Raw genomic sequence first — 17,207 nt, 5'->3', positions numbered from 1 at the left:
TTTGCATCCTGTTGCAGTGGCTATGTTTTCTTCAGCACTTTCTTAAGGCTCCTTCCAAATGTTTGTGATATTTCTAACCTGTTCATATAAGGCCCTAAGATGAGTCATAAAACATAATCAGAGTGTTTCCAGGGTGCTGAGATTTTAATAAAACTCAAAGCAAATCCTGCTTATTTCTTCCTTCCAGATCAAGTGTTTCATTTCAGCTTCTCACAAGACAAAGCTGTTTCATATAGGTCTATCACTCCTATTGATTATGTACTTTTTTTTTTTTCCTTGTGTTTATCACAAAATGAAAGAGCCGATGAGAATGTGTGGTGCAGACACAGAGCTGCCAGCTTGCAATGTTGAAAAGCGATGGTTGTCAGCAGTGAGCTTTGGTTACTTCCCATAGGATAATTCCCCACATCACACTGACAGGACATTTCCGCTGATGCTCAGTCTAAATATTAATGTGCTGCCCTTACTTCTCATCATACCTCCCTCTGATACTCTGCATTACTCCTGGGTGTCTATACCTTCTGAATATGTGCGCTGTTGCAGTTTTCCATTCTTATGACTTTATTCCTTTGCTGATCAAAACACTTGGCCTTCTGTTCGGGGGAGAAGGTCCAAAAGAGTCAATATTTGCAAAACCAAGTGTTTTCAAAGCTGTCTCTAGAAGATTTGTCATCAAAAGTCCACATCCAGAACTTCTGCACCTCCTGTTCTCCAAAGAATGAGTGGGACATAACACAGCAAAGAAATTGGTCAAACGCTATAAAAATAGGTAGAAAGTAATCTCATCTTTTAATTGTAATTTTGGAATAAAATACAGTAGGTTATACCTCTATGGAATGGAATGGAATAGAATAGAATAGACCAGACCAGGTTGGAAAATACCTTTGAGATCATTGAGTCCAACTTATCATCCAACACCATCTAATCAATTAAACCATGGCAGCAAGCACCCCATCCAGACTCTTCCTAAACATCTCCAGTAGTTTTCCCAAATCAAAGATAAAGGTTGAAATGATCATGACAAGTGCAGATCCTAGAATCACAGAAACATTCAGGTTGGAAAAGACCCTCAAGATCACCAAGTCCAACCAATAACCCTACTCTACAAGGTTCACCCCTAAACTGTATCCCCAAGCACCACATCCAAATGACCTTTAAACACATCCAGGACTGGTGACTCAACCACCTCCCTGGGCAGCACATTCCAATGCCTGACCACTCTTTCTGTGATAAAATATTTGCTAATGTCCAGTCTAAACCTACACAGTCGCAACTTGAGGCCATTCCCTCTTGTTCCATCACTAATTACCTGGGAGAAGAGACCAGCACCAGCCTCTCTACAACATCCTTTCAGGTAGTTGCAGGGAGCAATGATGTGTCCCCTCAGCTGCTTCTTTTTCAAACTAAACAACCCCAGCTCCTTCAGTTGCTCTTCCTAAGATTTATTCCCTGGAATATATGCCCTTTTCCCATTATCAAACGTTGCTTCTGCCTGCCGTTCTGTGTTCCATATTTGCAAACACTCACATCATAAAGGCGACTATCTTTGGATGTCTGTAGTTGTGTGAGTCAGTAAATTGTTTATTTGCTCAATGGGAGTTCACTCAGGACGTTGAGGAGCTATTTCCTCCTAATTAGTTCCCTAGAGTCCTCTTATAAAAAAACCCCTTAGGCTTCAAGGAGTCTGTTTGGGGTCATTATTTTCTTGATAAATGTACTCACCACCACCCCAGATTTCCCAGAAGGGAGACTGTAGGGTAGAAGAATGTTGTGGTGCACGTTATATTCCATGATTGGTTCAAATTACTCAATTTACCCAGTATTTTTAAAAAAAACAATCCTAAATCATCTGTCAGCCACATTCTGCTTCCAGTGCTGATTCCAGACAGTCATTTTCCCTCAGAGCATCATCGAACATGAGCTCTCCTCAGCTTGTTTCATACTTTGATGAACTAGATGGCTGCAGGGACTGCACAGAGATTTGAGAAATTTCCTTTGTGTTGTTGCTAGTTGTTTCCATTGTGGATAGCTCTGTAGGAAAGGAGTGGGCAACGCGGATTTTACTCCTACTCGGCAAAGATTATCGACCTGTAAAATTTGCTATCATATTTCACCAAAACACTTTGAGATGTCATCTTGTCAGATAGATATGCTCAGGCAAGGTGTTTTATCTTGTCTAGTTTTTGAAAGGGAACCAATAATCAAACCTAAAGTTAATGCCAAACAGGTTGTCATTTATTTAGCATGTGCTAATGAGACAAGCGCTGTTGCTTTGGACTTTAGATCAACAAAGACTTCCTCAAAAGGAAAAGCATATCCTTCATTTTAGACCCATGTTTTAGCTCCATCTTGTGTAGATGTGTTACTTTTCACCTGTGACAAAACTTCTCATGGTGTGTAGTTAGTGATTATTACATTGTGCTTATTCTTTGCCAGCTGCTCACCTCTATGTATGATTCAGCATTGTCAGGCACAACTTTGTATCTTTATTTAATTTGTAGGTGCTGAACTCAATCTAACAGAGTTATAGGGGACTGAGACATTAGCCTAAAACCCACAAATGGCAACGTTCTTTTGGCCTTCAGAGGCACCAAGGCTGTTGTGTAGAACAGGCACTGCAAGTAGACTCACAGACGTGAAACACTGGGCTATAAGAGGTGTATTCATGTGCTTCTACAGCTAGAGTCTTATTCACCTCTGTGCTAGCTTTGCTGCAAAGGATTTTAAAAACAATAGGCAGTTAGGTGCCTTGGAGCTGATTGTGCAGCAGCAGTGCCCATCACCGAGGACTGATTAACCCATAGGTGGTTAACTCCTCCTTTAGCAGAGGCTGCTGCAACAATCCTTTTGCAAACAAAATATCTTCTATCCCCTTTCTCATTTACATCTTGAAAAACGCTTGTTCCCAGCATCAGGGAGAGTTAGGGTTTATTTCAGTGGAGATTTGTTTGACTGAAGTCTAAATAAGGGCCTGAAGATATAATATAAATAAACTTTTCTGTTGATAGGATATGCACCTTTTTAATCCTGTAATTGTGAAAACATCTTACAGACAGGTCTCTTATGTTTGCAACCACAAGATCCATGAGCTGACAGGGCTTCCTTGCAGTCTCTGAATTGCAGGTGTGCAACATGAGCCCTGCATCGCTGTAAATTCTGCAAATAGTTCTGAATAAAGAAAGCGAGAACCTGAGAAAAACAGGCGCTGTGCAATTTGTATGCATTATTTACTAGTGACCTGCACCCTTAACTTACCATTAGATAGGTGCCTTGTTCTGTTTGCCCACCTCCAGAAACACTGGGAAGCAGCCGCGGTGGCCAGCTCAGCCTTCAGGACCTGCAGCCACACTGACTGCACCCTCTACTGGTTAATGTACAGACCACACATGCGCTCGAGTGCTTTGCTGTGGGAATAATTTTCTGTCTGGAACAGTAGTAATTGACAGCAAATATTTAATAGCATCATTAATAAAAGTAATAGGAAATCTGGGTGTCCTGTTTGTCTGGAATAGGAAAGAAAGTGAAAGGTCTGAGAAACAGAAAACTAATGAATTCTTTCATCTTGCTGGAGAAACTTCATTGAGAACCACTGTGCTTGCTTTCTGCAGCAAGGGAATGCCAGAGTTTGCCACAAAGAAAGAGATTAAGATGTATTGTGCTTATTCTGAATGCTAGAGACATTGTTCATTAAGATCTGTAAATGCCGGGGGGGGGGTGGCAGGGCAGAATCACAGAATGTTTGAGGTTGGAAGGGATCTCCAGAGATCATTCGGTCAAACCCTCCTGCCAAAAGCAGTATCACATAGGGCAGTCCTCAAAGGAATGCATCCAGGTGGGTTTTGAAAGTTTCCAGAGGAGACTCCAAACCTCCCTGGGCAGCCTGTTCCAATGCTCTGTCACCCTCCATCACCCTGGTATTTTGCAACCAGGACCACCTGGAAATTCACAAATTCAAATTCCAACTCATGTCTTCCCAGGTGTGGGATTCAGTTTAGCCACAGACAGGTATTGCAAAGTATTTGTGTAGATTTAACTTTCAGCTGGTTCTAGCAGATCTTGTGTAAAGAACAACTGACATTTCAAAGTCCAGGTAGAGCGCATTCTGTAACAGGACCATAGTATATAGAGCATAAAGTATTCTCCTGGGTTATGACATCAATTAAATAATAGGCTTCTAGGATGCTTCAATTTCTCTATTGCCATTTCTGTATCTTTTCCTTTTCTCCCCTGTGTGTCTACAAGCATGCTAGCTAAGGCTTCCTGAGGTTGTATTTTCCCTGTCATAGCAGACAGAAGTATCTGCAGGTATTTTGCATAGAACAGAGGTGCTATTTGTGTCTCTAGTTTTCCAGTAGGACTCGACAGCCAGCTACTGTAAATCTGGTACTGTCCCATGTCTGTGTACAGGTGGAGAAACAAAGGCACATAATCCAACATGCACCCATTACACAGCTGGAATGAAAAATGTTGTTGTTGCTTTTCTGCTATTAAATCACTAAAATAATGAGAGTTTACAGGAGTAATCTTAATGGGCTATAAATAATGGCTTGGTTATACTACAGTGAGATTTTCAGAAATCACAAGTGAGTTGATTTGCCTTCAGTTTACTTTTTAAAAGTAACTGTATTTTCAGAAGGATTAATGCATCCCATCCTGCCCCACCAGCTGAATGTTGAAGAAGGCCTCTTTAAGGGCATCTGCTTTGGCAGTTCTTGGCAATTTCAGTACTCTCTGCTTTGCCTGCACGTTCTTGCTTGTAAATGTCAGGTTTGTGTTGTTTGCCATTGTGCAGTGAATCAGACATCAAGGAATCACAGAATGGTTTGGGTTAGAAGAGACATTAAAGATCAGCTAGTTCCTAACACTCTGCCATGTTCAGGGACACCTTTCAGTAGACCAGATGGCTCAAAGCCCCATCCAGCCTGGCTTTGAACACGGCCAGTGGGAGGGCATCCACAGGTTCACTGGGCAACCTGTTCCAATGTCTCACCACCCTAACAGTGAAGAAAATTTTTGTTACATCTAATCTAAATTTCAGTTTAAAACTATTGCCCCTCACTCTACCACTACAATCCCTGATAGAGTGTCACTCCCCATCTTTCCCATAGCTCCCTTTTAGGCACTGGAAGGCTGCAGTACAGTGCCCCTGGATCCTCCTCTTCTCCTAGCTGAGCAACCCCAACTCTCTCAGCTTTTCTTCATAGAGAAGGTGTTCCAGCACCCTCATCATCTCTAATCATGAGCTTTAAAACTTAATAACATAAGCAGGTGAATGTTTTACTGTTTGTACTATGATATTTTTATATTGATGCCATCTCCTGGATTTCCCCTCTCTGCTGAGGCTGATTAATGCCTGCAGAACACAGGAACATTTCTTTTATAACATGTTTTTCTGTTGCTTCATTATTTTGTAACACTTATTACAGCAGAATTTCATAAACACATTGTATTGACTCCTCCACAAAACCAGTTTGTCCCACACAACTCTCTCTGGTGCCTGGCCTCTTTCAGAGGTCTATCAATGCCCTGTAGCAACCCGGACCCGCTGCTGCACCTGCCAACGACTGCGCCTCTCGGTGCCAAACAGCTGGGGCTGGCAGAGGCAGCAGCACCCTGGCAGTGCCAGAGCCAGGCTGCTCCACACAGCCCTCCTCTGCTGGCTGCTCCAGCACTGCCTCTTGACTTCCCTCTTCCCTGCTTGGGAATTCCTCATCTCCTTCCGCCTCCTTCTTCTCGGTACAGGAAGATTTTCTTGCTCTGTTGATAGAAAAATCAAAATGTATTAGACAAGAGTTAAAATTAGGAAAGATAAGGATAAAATGGTTTGCTCAAGGACTCCACTCAGTCACTGGCAAAACCAAAACAGGGGGCTGCCCCTTGCTCCCAGCCTAGCACCTGAACTCCACACCACACCAGCCCCTTCTAGATGCAGCTCACATAAGCCAAGTTGGAAGCAGATTACTCCTTTTTCAGACTGTTTTCAAACTGCACCTTTCCCAGTTGTCAGGAATTGACTGGGACTGCGTGATCTTTAATTAATGGATCATGTTATTTGACACATCTGAAAAGAAATTTTAAGAAACACCTTTGTCTCTCTTGGCCAGAAGCCATAATGACAGCCAGACTAATTATACCAGTCACTGAGTTATCAGTGCAATCGTAACTGAAGGCAAACAGACGCCATGAGATGCTGGTCGTAAAATCATGATGTATTTCACAATCATCTTATTACTGACTGATTTAAATAAGGACCTAGAATGCTTTATCAGTACTGAGAGAGCATCAAGGCTTCAGCAAGTCTTAATTTACAGACATTGAATCTTTTCTTCGTTATGGAAACTAGCTGGTGAAGAAGTAAAAGGTATTCCTCAGTAAATACCTGCAGAAAAGAGTTTACTATTTTTACTTGCAAATGCTAGCAGCCTACACATTCATTTTTCTGCTGAGGTTAGGTATTAGGAAACAACATTCTCTGATGAGGTTCCTCTAACTTCCATTTCATTACATCAGAGAAGAAGCTGGCCCATAGCTCACTGGGTCTAAAAGAATAAAATACTGATGTAGAATACCAGCTCCCGCAGGGAATGTCCTGTGTGCTTGAAAATCCAGTATATGAGAAGCCAGTATACAGTATGGGCTCTTTTCAACTATAGCTTTGAACTAATTCAGTTAAAAAAAGCTCTAGAAATAGATTGGTTTTCACATAGTGTAAACACAAAACTCTTTCAATACAAGCTTTTTTTTTGGTAATAAAATGGTCTAGCCCCATAATTTCCTGTGTTGGGTCACTGTAAGCTGAGGTACAGGTAGGCTCTGAGTTCAAAGAATAACTGAAATTTTAGGAAGGAACAAAGTCATAAAACACCTCTGGACTAAAAGTATTCACAGCCACATAAACAAGGAAATGGATTTTATAATTAATTCAGAATTCCCTGGCAAGCACAGTGCTGTAATGTGTTGTAATCTACTGATTAAGTTCCAGTAAGAACACTGGCAGTGGCTTCCTTTATCAACATCAGTCCTTCAACAGCACCCAATAGAACCTGAAATTCTGAATCTCAGAATAACCTTCTGAGCAGCTAATCAACACAGGGCAACATTTAGAGAAGGGTCTCTGCACGAACAGGGTTTGTGTCATCCTTGGGTCCTGTTTGCTTTCTCTTTCCATGTCCTCAATTGTTGTGTTTTGGGAACCCAGTACTTTAAAGGAAATCACCTCTGAGAAGTTCAGGCTGAATGGGTGTTTGAAACCTTCCAGCAAAGCTTTTAATCCAGCAGAATTCTTCTTCACAGAATGCTTTGCCATCTATCAGGCCATTGGTCATGGCTGTTAATTAAATGAAAATGCAAAATAAATCTACAGTGCTGAGATACAACATAGCCAATTAAATATTCCAGTGCAAGGTGCTAATGATAAAAAGCAAATGTCACCGAGGACAACATGTATGATGTCAGAATACAAATCCTACTAGATGACAAAATGTATGATTCCCATCACAGGCTGAGAGAAGAAATCCACTGACCCTGACCACTGAAGTCAGGCACTGCAGAGGAGTCAGTGGTAAGGACACACAGGATGTGAGTACAGGCTTGGGGACCTGCGTGGAGGAGAGTGAATGCAGTTGAAGGTGAAACTCTCAATTTTCTTGACTCTTGATATAGAATCATAGAATTATTTGGGTTGGAAAAGACCTCTAAGATTATTAAGTCCAACCATCAACCCAACACCACCATGCCCACTAAACCATGTCCTGAAGTGGCCTATCTACATATCTTTTTAACATCTCCAGGGATGGTGACTCCACCACTTCTCTGTTCATATGCTTGAATACTGTTTCAGTAAAGAAGTTTTCACTGATATACAATTTAAACTTCCCTTGGTGCAACTTGAAGCCATTTCCTCTCTTCTGCTATTCACTTGGGAGAAGAAACCAACACCTACCTTGCTACAAACTCCTTTGAGGTAGCAGTAAAGAGTCCCTTCAGCCTCCTCTTCTCCAGATGAAACAACCCCAGTTCCCTCAACTGCTTCTCATAAGACTTGTTCTCCTGTTTTGTTGCCCTTCTCTGGACACGCTTCAGCAACTCAGTGTCCTCCTTGTAGAGAAACTCAGACCACTTCTGGATGAGTTCTTGCCATACAAGCAAAGCATTGTGTTTTTAATAAATGTGTTGGTTTAGTATGAAATGACAGCATTAAAGAAAGCAAACAGGAAGCAAGTAATGGTGAATGGAGTGAATGAGGCACTGTCAATCTCCTGTAGCTTAGCGAAGAGCTGTGATGGCCATGCTGTGAAGAGGGACTGGCTTCTTTGAGTAGCTCTCTTCTAGGCAAGGTTGAACTAAATGAATGGCAATAACTATAAAGCAGCTTAGGCAGAGGCATTATAATTCTATTACAGATTTGGCAGTCAGGGGCAATCTGAAGAATACAAATGGACAGAGGTTAGTAATTTTAAATAAGTTTCATGGAATCAAAGGAAATACCTAATGAAGTTACTTGCAAGAAACAATTTAATGAGCTATCTTGAGACAAGCAAATTAATGAATGTTTAGAATCTTCTATATGTAAACAATTTCACCTTTTCTACCTATTAGAAAGGTTAATCTTTTTATCTTGAAAAATAGTCTGATGAAATCTATACTCCAAAGGAAACCATTTTGCTATCTTACGTTATATCTTTCAATAGCTCATGAAACTCATGTCACATAAACTTTCTTACCTTTAATGATTCAGGTACATAGTTTATATGCCTCAGCTAAGTATTTAGCTTGGATTGCTGGTTGTAGCCTCTTTCCTTCTAGCTTTTGATTGTACTCTTTGCTCTTTTTAGAAGTTAGGTGCTTAGGTAAGGGATTATATGTGGGGTTTTATATTCTTAAAACAGAGAAAATGCAGCAGAGTTAAATTTCATAGTAGTGCCAAATGCTGGACTTTGACATTTCCATGGCTTTTCTGTCCATGGAAATTTATCTTTCTTTGCATTATTTCAATAAATGCAGATAACACATCCCTCTCAAGACTCAGCCAAACTAAATAGTAACTAATGTCATCCTTTAAACCAGTTTTGCATTCCTTAGCTTTTAATACAAGTGTAACTTCTTGATATGCAGCATACCAAAACATATTTAGTGACATCCTAATAATCTGCAACTATTTCCCCCTTCATTCAAATGAGTCCAAACACTCTATAACTATATATGTGTGTGTGTGTTTATGCATAAATAAATGTGTGTATAGGCCACTTAGGTCTTCAAAGCTAGGACATACTGGATGCAGGCTGCATCAGTGTCGGAAACTATACTAGTAATACAGTAGTAGCAGGCCTTGGGCAGCATTATTACCACATTTATGTTCAGGCACAGCTGTTACTATCACATCTCAGTAGAGAGAGATAAGTCTTGTACTTTGTTCTCCCAACTCTACATCCCTTTCTAAACCTGCACAAACCTTTCTGGTGCTGAAGACAAATCTTGTTGCCCAACCCACAAGCCAGTACTGTTCTTTCCCCAGCAACAGTTTGGATGAATAGATGTTCCTCTGAGGTCCCTGGATGGAAGAAGTAAGGAGAAATGTTGAAGCGTAAGGGAAGGCAGTAGAGTGAAAGACAGTAGGAAAGTTTTGGGAAAGGGATCTCAGCCTTGAGGATAGGCCAGAACAAAAATGATGCTGTGTATGAACTGATTTCACATATCACTCCTGTGAGAGAGAGTTAAGGAAAAACTTAATGTGCTCCAACAACAGCTTTGTGCCATTTCTGCACAAGTGAAGATGGGTTACCATCAGGTGGAGGCTTGATGGCCAAAGGTGGGATTGGAGCAAATTGGATGGAAATTATCAGCTCCCACCCAGCCCCCCTCCAAATCCACTCCCCCCCCCCCCAAAAAAAAAAAAGGTGGAGGACTAAATGGGTAGATTATTTTTTTTTTCACCTAGTTAGTAGGAAGCAATATGTTTAAATGATTCGTGGAGCAAAGGGGTTTTTGCATGGTGCCTTGGGAACCTGGGTGAAGTACACGTATCCTTGAAGGAGTGAGAAGAAAAGTGTACACACCAGCATTTCAATGGCTCATCGAGTGATACTAAGGCTGCAGTTATTTGCTGTCACTGTTGGGTCACAGAGCACTGGAGCAGGCTCCTCAGAGAGGTTGTGGAGTCTCTCCTTCTCTGGAGACTTTCAAAACCCCTCTGGATGTGTTCCTGTGCAACCTGTGTTAGATTCTATGTCCTGCTCTGGCGGGGGGGTGTTGAACTTGATGATCTTCGGAGGTCCATTCCAACCCCTAACATCCTGTGATCCTGTAATTATGTCTTTCTTTTCAGCGTAAAAACCAGCCCAAAGGTAAAACTACTCCAGGGTGTTATGTGGCTGAAGAATGGCAGAATAGCTCAGCTTGTACCACCCTCTTTGGTGATAGTTTTGAGGCTGTTGGTTGATCTGTGGCTGGTCGCAAGTGATTGATATTTCTTTCTAGTTTTGAAACCCTTTTTTCCCCTCTAGTGTTCCTCTGAGAATAATGTAACAACATGCACAGGATTGCTCTGTCAGCAGAGTGTGTTCTGACTTTGCTTCCCATATACCTGAGAGCCATATGCTTTCAGTAGCAGTGAGAGAGTTAAATTTCACAGTACTAAAGGATGCTGGACTTGGAAAATTAATCATAGGCTATCATAATTATTGATATTTAGCAGGTGAAAAATCTGCCCAGGCCACTATTATTCCAGCACACATAAATGTCACAGGATAAACTGCTGCTGTGCCCTGTCACTCCTGCCATGGACATGTAGATATAGATCCTCAGTGGGACTGCGGGTCGTGTAAATATCCTGCCCAGTGTGGCTGGGACTAGCCTTCGCTCCACTGGGATGTGCTGTCAGGTGAGGGGTGTAAAAGCTTATCAAATTATTGGGAACCTTCAGACCTTGCTTGGGGCTCTGTGCCTGGAAACATGAGTGGGTGTGCTCTGCTTGATTAGTGTCAGTATTTCAAAGGGAGGTGGATATTAATGCAACAAAATACAGATTTTGAACACAGTGTGAAGGGAAGTGTCTCCTAAAGTAACAGGAGATGTTAATGAGCCCTCTACAAGGGCTTTAACTCAGGATGCTTATAATCTTTCAGTGTGTGGTTGTGGGTCTTCTTAAATGAATAGACCTTTCAGAATTCAAAGGACTATTTTCCTTTCCTTTCTGATGTGGCCTTCCTTTCTCCCCACATACCCTAAGCCGTCAACTTTCATTCTCTGCTGTGCTCCTGGAAAACATGAAGGCCAGGATCAGAGAGTAGTTGTTTTTTCCTCAATTAAAACCAAAAAGCAGGCAATTGAAAATAATATGAAGATTTCAAGAAGCTGCATGGGGGGAAAAAAAGTAAGAGTCACATATCTTGTGTGCAGACAATGACAGTCTAGTAAGTAAGATCATGGTGTCTTACTTAATTATACCTGTGTGAAATAATTGAGTGTTGCACACAGGTATAATTTAATAAGCATGCAGGTGTATCTGCAGCCTTTTGATCCCACATTGGCAACACTTTACACCCCCACTCTCTACACAAGGGTGCAAGGGCTTCCTGTGCTGTAAGGAACCACCCCAGGGGCACCCCCAAACGTACTTTTCTGCCGTGGCTTTCTCCCCGGAGGCAGGGTCTGGTGGGGACCGGGGCGGTGCGGAGCGGGGACCGGGGCGGTGCGGAGCTGGGCCGGGGCGGTGCGGAACGGGGCCGGGGCTGGCCGCGCTGTTCGCCGCGCTGCCACTGGGGGTATCTTTGTACCATTTTTCATCCAGCAGCAATTTGGAGTGGAAACGTGTAATAGGGGGAGAAAAAAAAAAAAAAAAAAAAAAAGGGAAAAAGGAAAAAAAAAAAAAAAAAGCAGGGTTCTCGGCGGTTTGAGCGAGCCGTGCATCCAGGAGCCAAAAAAGATTAACACCCTCCATACCCCCCCTCCCCACACACACTCACACACACACACGCACACACACACACACGCACCCCTCGGGGCACCGTCGCGGCTCCGAGATCACCCGCCGGACATCAAGCGAAAGGGATTCGTCTGGAGGGCAATTTCGGATCGGGGGAGATCTATTGGATTAGTAGGATTATCTGCTTGCAGACGGAGAGAAGTAGCGTTTGATCATTTCTATTGCTTGCCTGATGGTCGGATTTAAATGGAGGTGGCTCGGCACGGATGAGGCTGAATTCCGGATGGGGATTTCCAGCTCCCCCCTCCCCTCGCCCCGATCCGAGGAAAGGGGAGAAAAATATAGAAAAATCGATATAATTCGGAAGTGTCCGGGGCACGATTGAGAAACCTCCAGCTCGCAGCGGCTGGGAGCGAGCCGGAGGAGGCGAATCCAGTGAATTACAGTTTCAGCTGCGGTTGCAGAAAAGCGGCCGTGAACTGGTAAATACTTTGATGCTCTCGGCGTGCGGGGCGAGCCCGAGCCGGGATGGAGGGAGGCGGTCGGGATGGAAGGGGGCAGCCCGGGGTGCTGAGCCACCCCCCACCCCCCTCCACCCCCGAACAGGGCAGGGCGGCTGCGGGGCCGGGGCTCGGGGCTGAGCCCGGGGACGCTTTGCGGTTCCGGTTTGGGATCCGTGTGTGAATGTGCGTGCGTGTCCGCGGGCAGGGAGATGCCATTGAAGCTGCTGCAACTGGCCCGGGGTGCGGGGCTGCGCGGGGGCTGCGCGGCTGCGGCGCCGAGCCCGAGCTGTGCCTCGGGGGACCTGCGGGAGGCAGGAATCGCTGCGGGGAGGGGTGGGGGGGTGGGGTGGGGTGAGCAGGGTGTTCGGAGGAGATTCGCGCACACACGCACACCCCCGCACACGCACACCCCACATCCCCACAAGCGCGGTCCGCCCGCTGGCTCCTGCCCCCGCCGCCGCCGCCCAAGCGAACTTTTCCTGCCCCGGTGCCCCCGGGCAGGCCGGGACCAGCTCTCGCCTTCGGCCCGGGCACGGAGCTGCGCGGTCGATGCCGCCTCCTCCGCGCAGTGCCGAGGCTCTCTGAGGCTGCCATGCCTGATGGAGGGATCTTTTTTCTTTTTTTTTTTTTTTTCTCCCTTTCCCTTCTTCAGACATCTTCTCGCCTGGGTGTAAAGTCCGGGTTTGTCTCTCCCCTCCCCGTTCCTCTCTTCCTGACGATCGCACTCGAGCCTCATCTTCACTTGCTGAAGGAAAATCAATTTTCAACAGGTTTAATTAAAATTAATCAGTCAAATTACTTAATATTAATTGACTTATAATTAAAGCCAGAAAGTTACCTTGGAATCAGGAGAAAGGATATTACCTCGACTCGTTTTAAGGATTCATATGGCTCCACAGCAATTACATTAAAATAATTGTTTCACTAAAACAAGGAAGAGCTTGATTAAAGCGTTGCGTTCTTGCTGCTTCAGGTGACACAATCTGGACAAGCTCTTTTCTCCTGTAAATTTGCTGACCTTTTAAAGGAATACCGTTTGAGTTTGACGCTGGTTTTGCTTTCTGGAAGGCCAGTTTATTTTGGCTCTAACAACTATGATATTAAAAAGCCACCAGCATGAAATGGAAATATATCTGACAGAAGTTATAAATATCAAAGGGAATGTTTTTAGAACGTCTAGATGTTCTGTAAATTTGAAATGAAGAGGATTATTATTTTTTTTCCCCTCCCCAGCATGAATTGTTTTAGGAAATATTTTTTCCCAGTACAGGCATCCACAGTGGCAATATTTCCATTTATCCATAGCCTTAGTGGGATCAGACAGTACTGGTAAATTCACAGAGATAATTGAGATCTGAAACCATCAATGCCCAAAATAACTTTTTCGTACTTCCTTCAGACCTAAGGGTCTTTTTAGGCTTGTTTATTTTTTACAGTAGCAGTGGTTTTGATGCATCTACAGACCATTGCTGCTGGTGAAAGAGCAGCACTGTGATCCTTGGGACCTTTTCTCCTACTTTTTTTTCTTTTTTTCATTGGCTGGCTTAGTTGAAACAAAGGATACTTACGAAATTGCATGTCTTTTATTACAGGCACCTGACAAGTGAGAGACTCATGTATGATATAAATGAACATTTAAAAATAGATCCCATTATTCAGGGCCCTGATTTTCAAAGATCCTGATTTCCATTGACTGCACTGAGACTTATGTGGGCTCAAAGCTGTAACACGCAGCCCACTTCTGCATCTTTGAAACTGCAGATTGGGAGCCAAAAGCTAAGTAGCCATGTTTGAAAATGCTGGTTGGATGTTTGGTTTGTTGTGGGTTGGTTTGTTTTTATTTTTTTTTTAATTATTGTTTCTTTTTCTATTTTTTCCTCTCTTCTTTATTCCTGATACACACTGCTGGGTTAAAGAGGACCACTTCTTAGTTACTTTTGATAAATGATACTGCTTTTCTTAGGCTACAGCTACAGACTGCAGCAACCTTCCAAAACCAGTTTTGCAGTAAATGATTAGAGGGTCTTTAGGTGCATATAAAGAGATCCCATTTATTCTGCATACTTCATGTGAATCATATGCAGACTGTGGGAAGAAAAATGAGACTGAGGATAATCATACTAAGTGTGCTGGGAACCAGGATTTGGCTGAACACCTCTGTTTTGTGATTAACTGAAGTAGCAACGAAAGCCATCAGAGAGTGCTCAGGCTGTTTAAGGCAGTAAGTTGTGTGGAAGCGAGAACAAGAGCTGTCGTCCTGATGCTGCTTTTGTTATCTTACCCCCTTTTCTACGGTGGGGTAAGAAGATAATATCCTAGCTGTTGATACTTAAACACCCTTAACAAAGTGGGTTTGCTCTGGATTATTTGGCTGGAGGTGGAGCAGTCTGCTGAAGGAGGGTTATTTAAAGACTGGGACAGAGCTGCAGGCAGATAAATTGATTTGCAAGTGAATGGAGGATTTGAACGTGGTAATGGCGGTAGTTTTATTTTTTTATTAGTTTGCATATTTAATATGCACTGGCATACACACAAGCATAAACCACTCTAATTGTTCAAATGGAGTCTGGGGAGAAGAGAAGAAAGCAGAGGCTTAGATATGGTCTCAGTTTGTAATGGATTCGCTTGCCTTTATTGAAAGCAAATATACGTTCCTTTCTAATAGAGATGTGGAGCTGTATTACAGATCCTTGGCTAGCTCTGAATTATTTGTTTGATGTCGTATTTATTATGGTTTTTTTTTAATCACATAAAAAAAACCACACCACAAACTACTTACAAATTAAATAGTGAAAAAGAAGGAAAAAAAAAGAGACAGACATTCTTTGAAAGAAAGTAATGAAAAGACAACGTTTTGCCAGAGATTCAGCAGAAACCTTTGTACGTGTCTTTTAATAAAGGATGGGTAGTAATCAATCTGATCCAGTAAGCAATATAATTTCCTATCAGTCCCAACTATCCATCCCTGGTAAGTATAGTAGGTAATGATAAAAAGTAGATCCTGCCTGAGGAATAGAGACTGTTATAGAGCATGTTTCCATTCCTGTAACCCTGTTCCTGAGCATTACGAAGGAATGCATGCATTCAGAGGGGGATGTCTGCCCTGCCACCTGGTCATTGTTAGAAGAGTTTGTATGTGGGGGAGGAAGGGAGGGCATGAGTTGGGGAATCCAAAAAAGGAAGCTGATGGGGAAACTTCATCATGTACTGTGTATTGAGAGCACATCCTGTAGTTTTAATGACAAATGATGGCATTACATTCTCCAGAATGACTATTGAATTATCACAAGTACAAGGGGAAATTATCCTGACTCCTTGGTGACTCAGCTCCATGTTTCCAACCTGCCTCTGAAGACCCCACATGTTTTCCAACAGACTTAATTTTCTTAATTATTAATTGCTAGTTAATGATGTGCTGTGTACTATCCACAGATAAAAAGTGACTGGTTGGCTACTTAGTGCCATGTTCAAGTTTTTCTGTGCACCCACTCTACCATGCCACTTTTCACTAAAAGACAAAAGGTGGTGCAAAGGGATACCACCTTTGCAAAACCGTGGGGCACAGTGTCTACTGTAAATATCCTTATAGTAATCAAGCCATGTAAAGGTCTGGGCTGCATACCTCAGAGTAAAATGCTTTTTCCACTGCTGTGGGCAAACAAAAGATGAGGCCATTAAAAGAAAAGCAATTGGAGTTCCCTTTTCCCCATTGATTGAATTCTTCTATTTTGTCCTCATAATATTTTCTGTGTAATGGGTTTTAGTGCTGCCTTTGGGTAGTCTGTTACTTTCCATTGATGCTTGGTTAGGTCTTTTGCACTATATTAAGGATGAATGTAGTGCTTGGAAATGAGCAACACATGACTGGAGAATCATGGAAGTGATCAAGGACACTTTACAAATACTATAATTTGAGTGACTCATATTCCTTTAACCAAGCCCAGAACTTAAATGTCAGTTTAAAATTATGTTTTGTAAATCTTTTCAATCACATCCTGCCTAGAGATGCCATTAGCCCACTTGTTGAACCGGTTCTGGGAACTTAATGAGGGAGATACATTTATCATGTATTTTATACTTTCATTTAATTCCACCTTGGCTGAAGCTTTTCAAGTTCAATATCTGAACTTAAAATCATTTTGCCTTCCCAACCCCATCCCCCAGTTTCCAAAACAGTACTTGAAAGCGGGAAAGTGTTATGTAGGCACAGAGCGTTAGAAATATTCATGAGGAGAAAGCAACAACTTATTTAGGAGAAACCTTACTACATAGATACACTGAATATTTTAACATCCTTAGACCTGTATGAAATAGGCATTGTGGGATGGAGCTTTTATTCCATCAACTGGTTTCCCAAAGATGGGTTATTGCTTTGGAGACTTGGGCATTGAGATAGTTGCCATGAGACCCTGCTGTTGGGTCAGGAAACACTTTTGTCACTGGAGTCATGCTTGACATGACCAGGCCGTGACCACAGGGAGACTGGGGGCTAGCTGCTATAACTTAAATAAGCGTCTTTCTCACAGGCAGTGGTAGAAAATGAAAACAGGACAAGGAGCTGAATAATGGGAGCTGCACATGAAGTTGGATGGAAAGGGTAAATCTTTGTAGACATTTAATGGCGTTATATTCTAAGCTTTTGGGAAATTTTATTTGAATTTCTTTTACAACAGTAAATATAGTCTGTGCTCTATCCTATTTCTATTTCATGTGAGAGAAAAATTCCCTGTCTATGGCACAACACTTTACTGCTACCATTACTGCAGACTTTATAGATCAGA

At 42.6% G+C, this 17,207-nt stretch overlaps 1 protein-coding gene across 8 annotated transcripts in view; it reads left to right on the top strand.

The window, feature by feature from the left end:
- The window catches only part of NLGN1 (neuroligin 1), a 479,009-nt gene that overhangs the window by 118,364 nt on the left and 343,438 nt on the right, over nucleotides 1-17,207 (top strand). For 6 of the 8 annotated variants that reach the window (XM_054166811.1, XM_054166810.1, XM_054166809.1 and 3 more), the window contains exon 1: nucleotides 12,290-12,405. The exons of the other annotated variants lie outside the window; for them this stretch is intronic. The gene's annotated coding sequence lies outside the window, so the exon portion shown is untranslated. Of the gene's footprint in view, nucleotides 1-12,289; nucleotides 12,406-17,207 lie in introns of those variants that run through there. 8 annotated transcript variants of the gene reach the window in all.

Source organism: Dryobates pubescens, chromosome 13 (genome assembly GCF_014839835.1).
Source record: "Dryobates pubescens isolate bDryPub1 chromosome 13, bDryPub1.pri, whole genome shotgun sequence".
In the NCBI taxonomy this organism is placed as follows: domain Eukaryota; kingdom Metazoa; phylum Chordata; class Aves; order Piciformes; family Picidae; genus Dryobates; species Dryobates pubescens.
The sequence above is the reverse complement of the archived record's forward strand: the minus strand, read 5'-3'. Positions and strand labels throughout refer to the sequence as shown.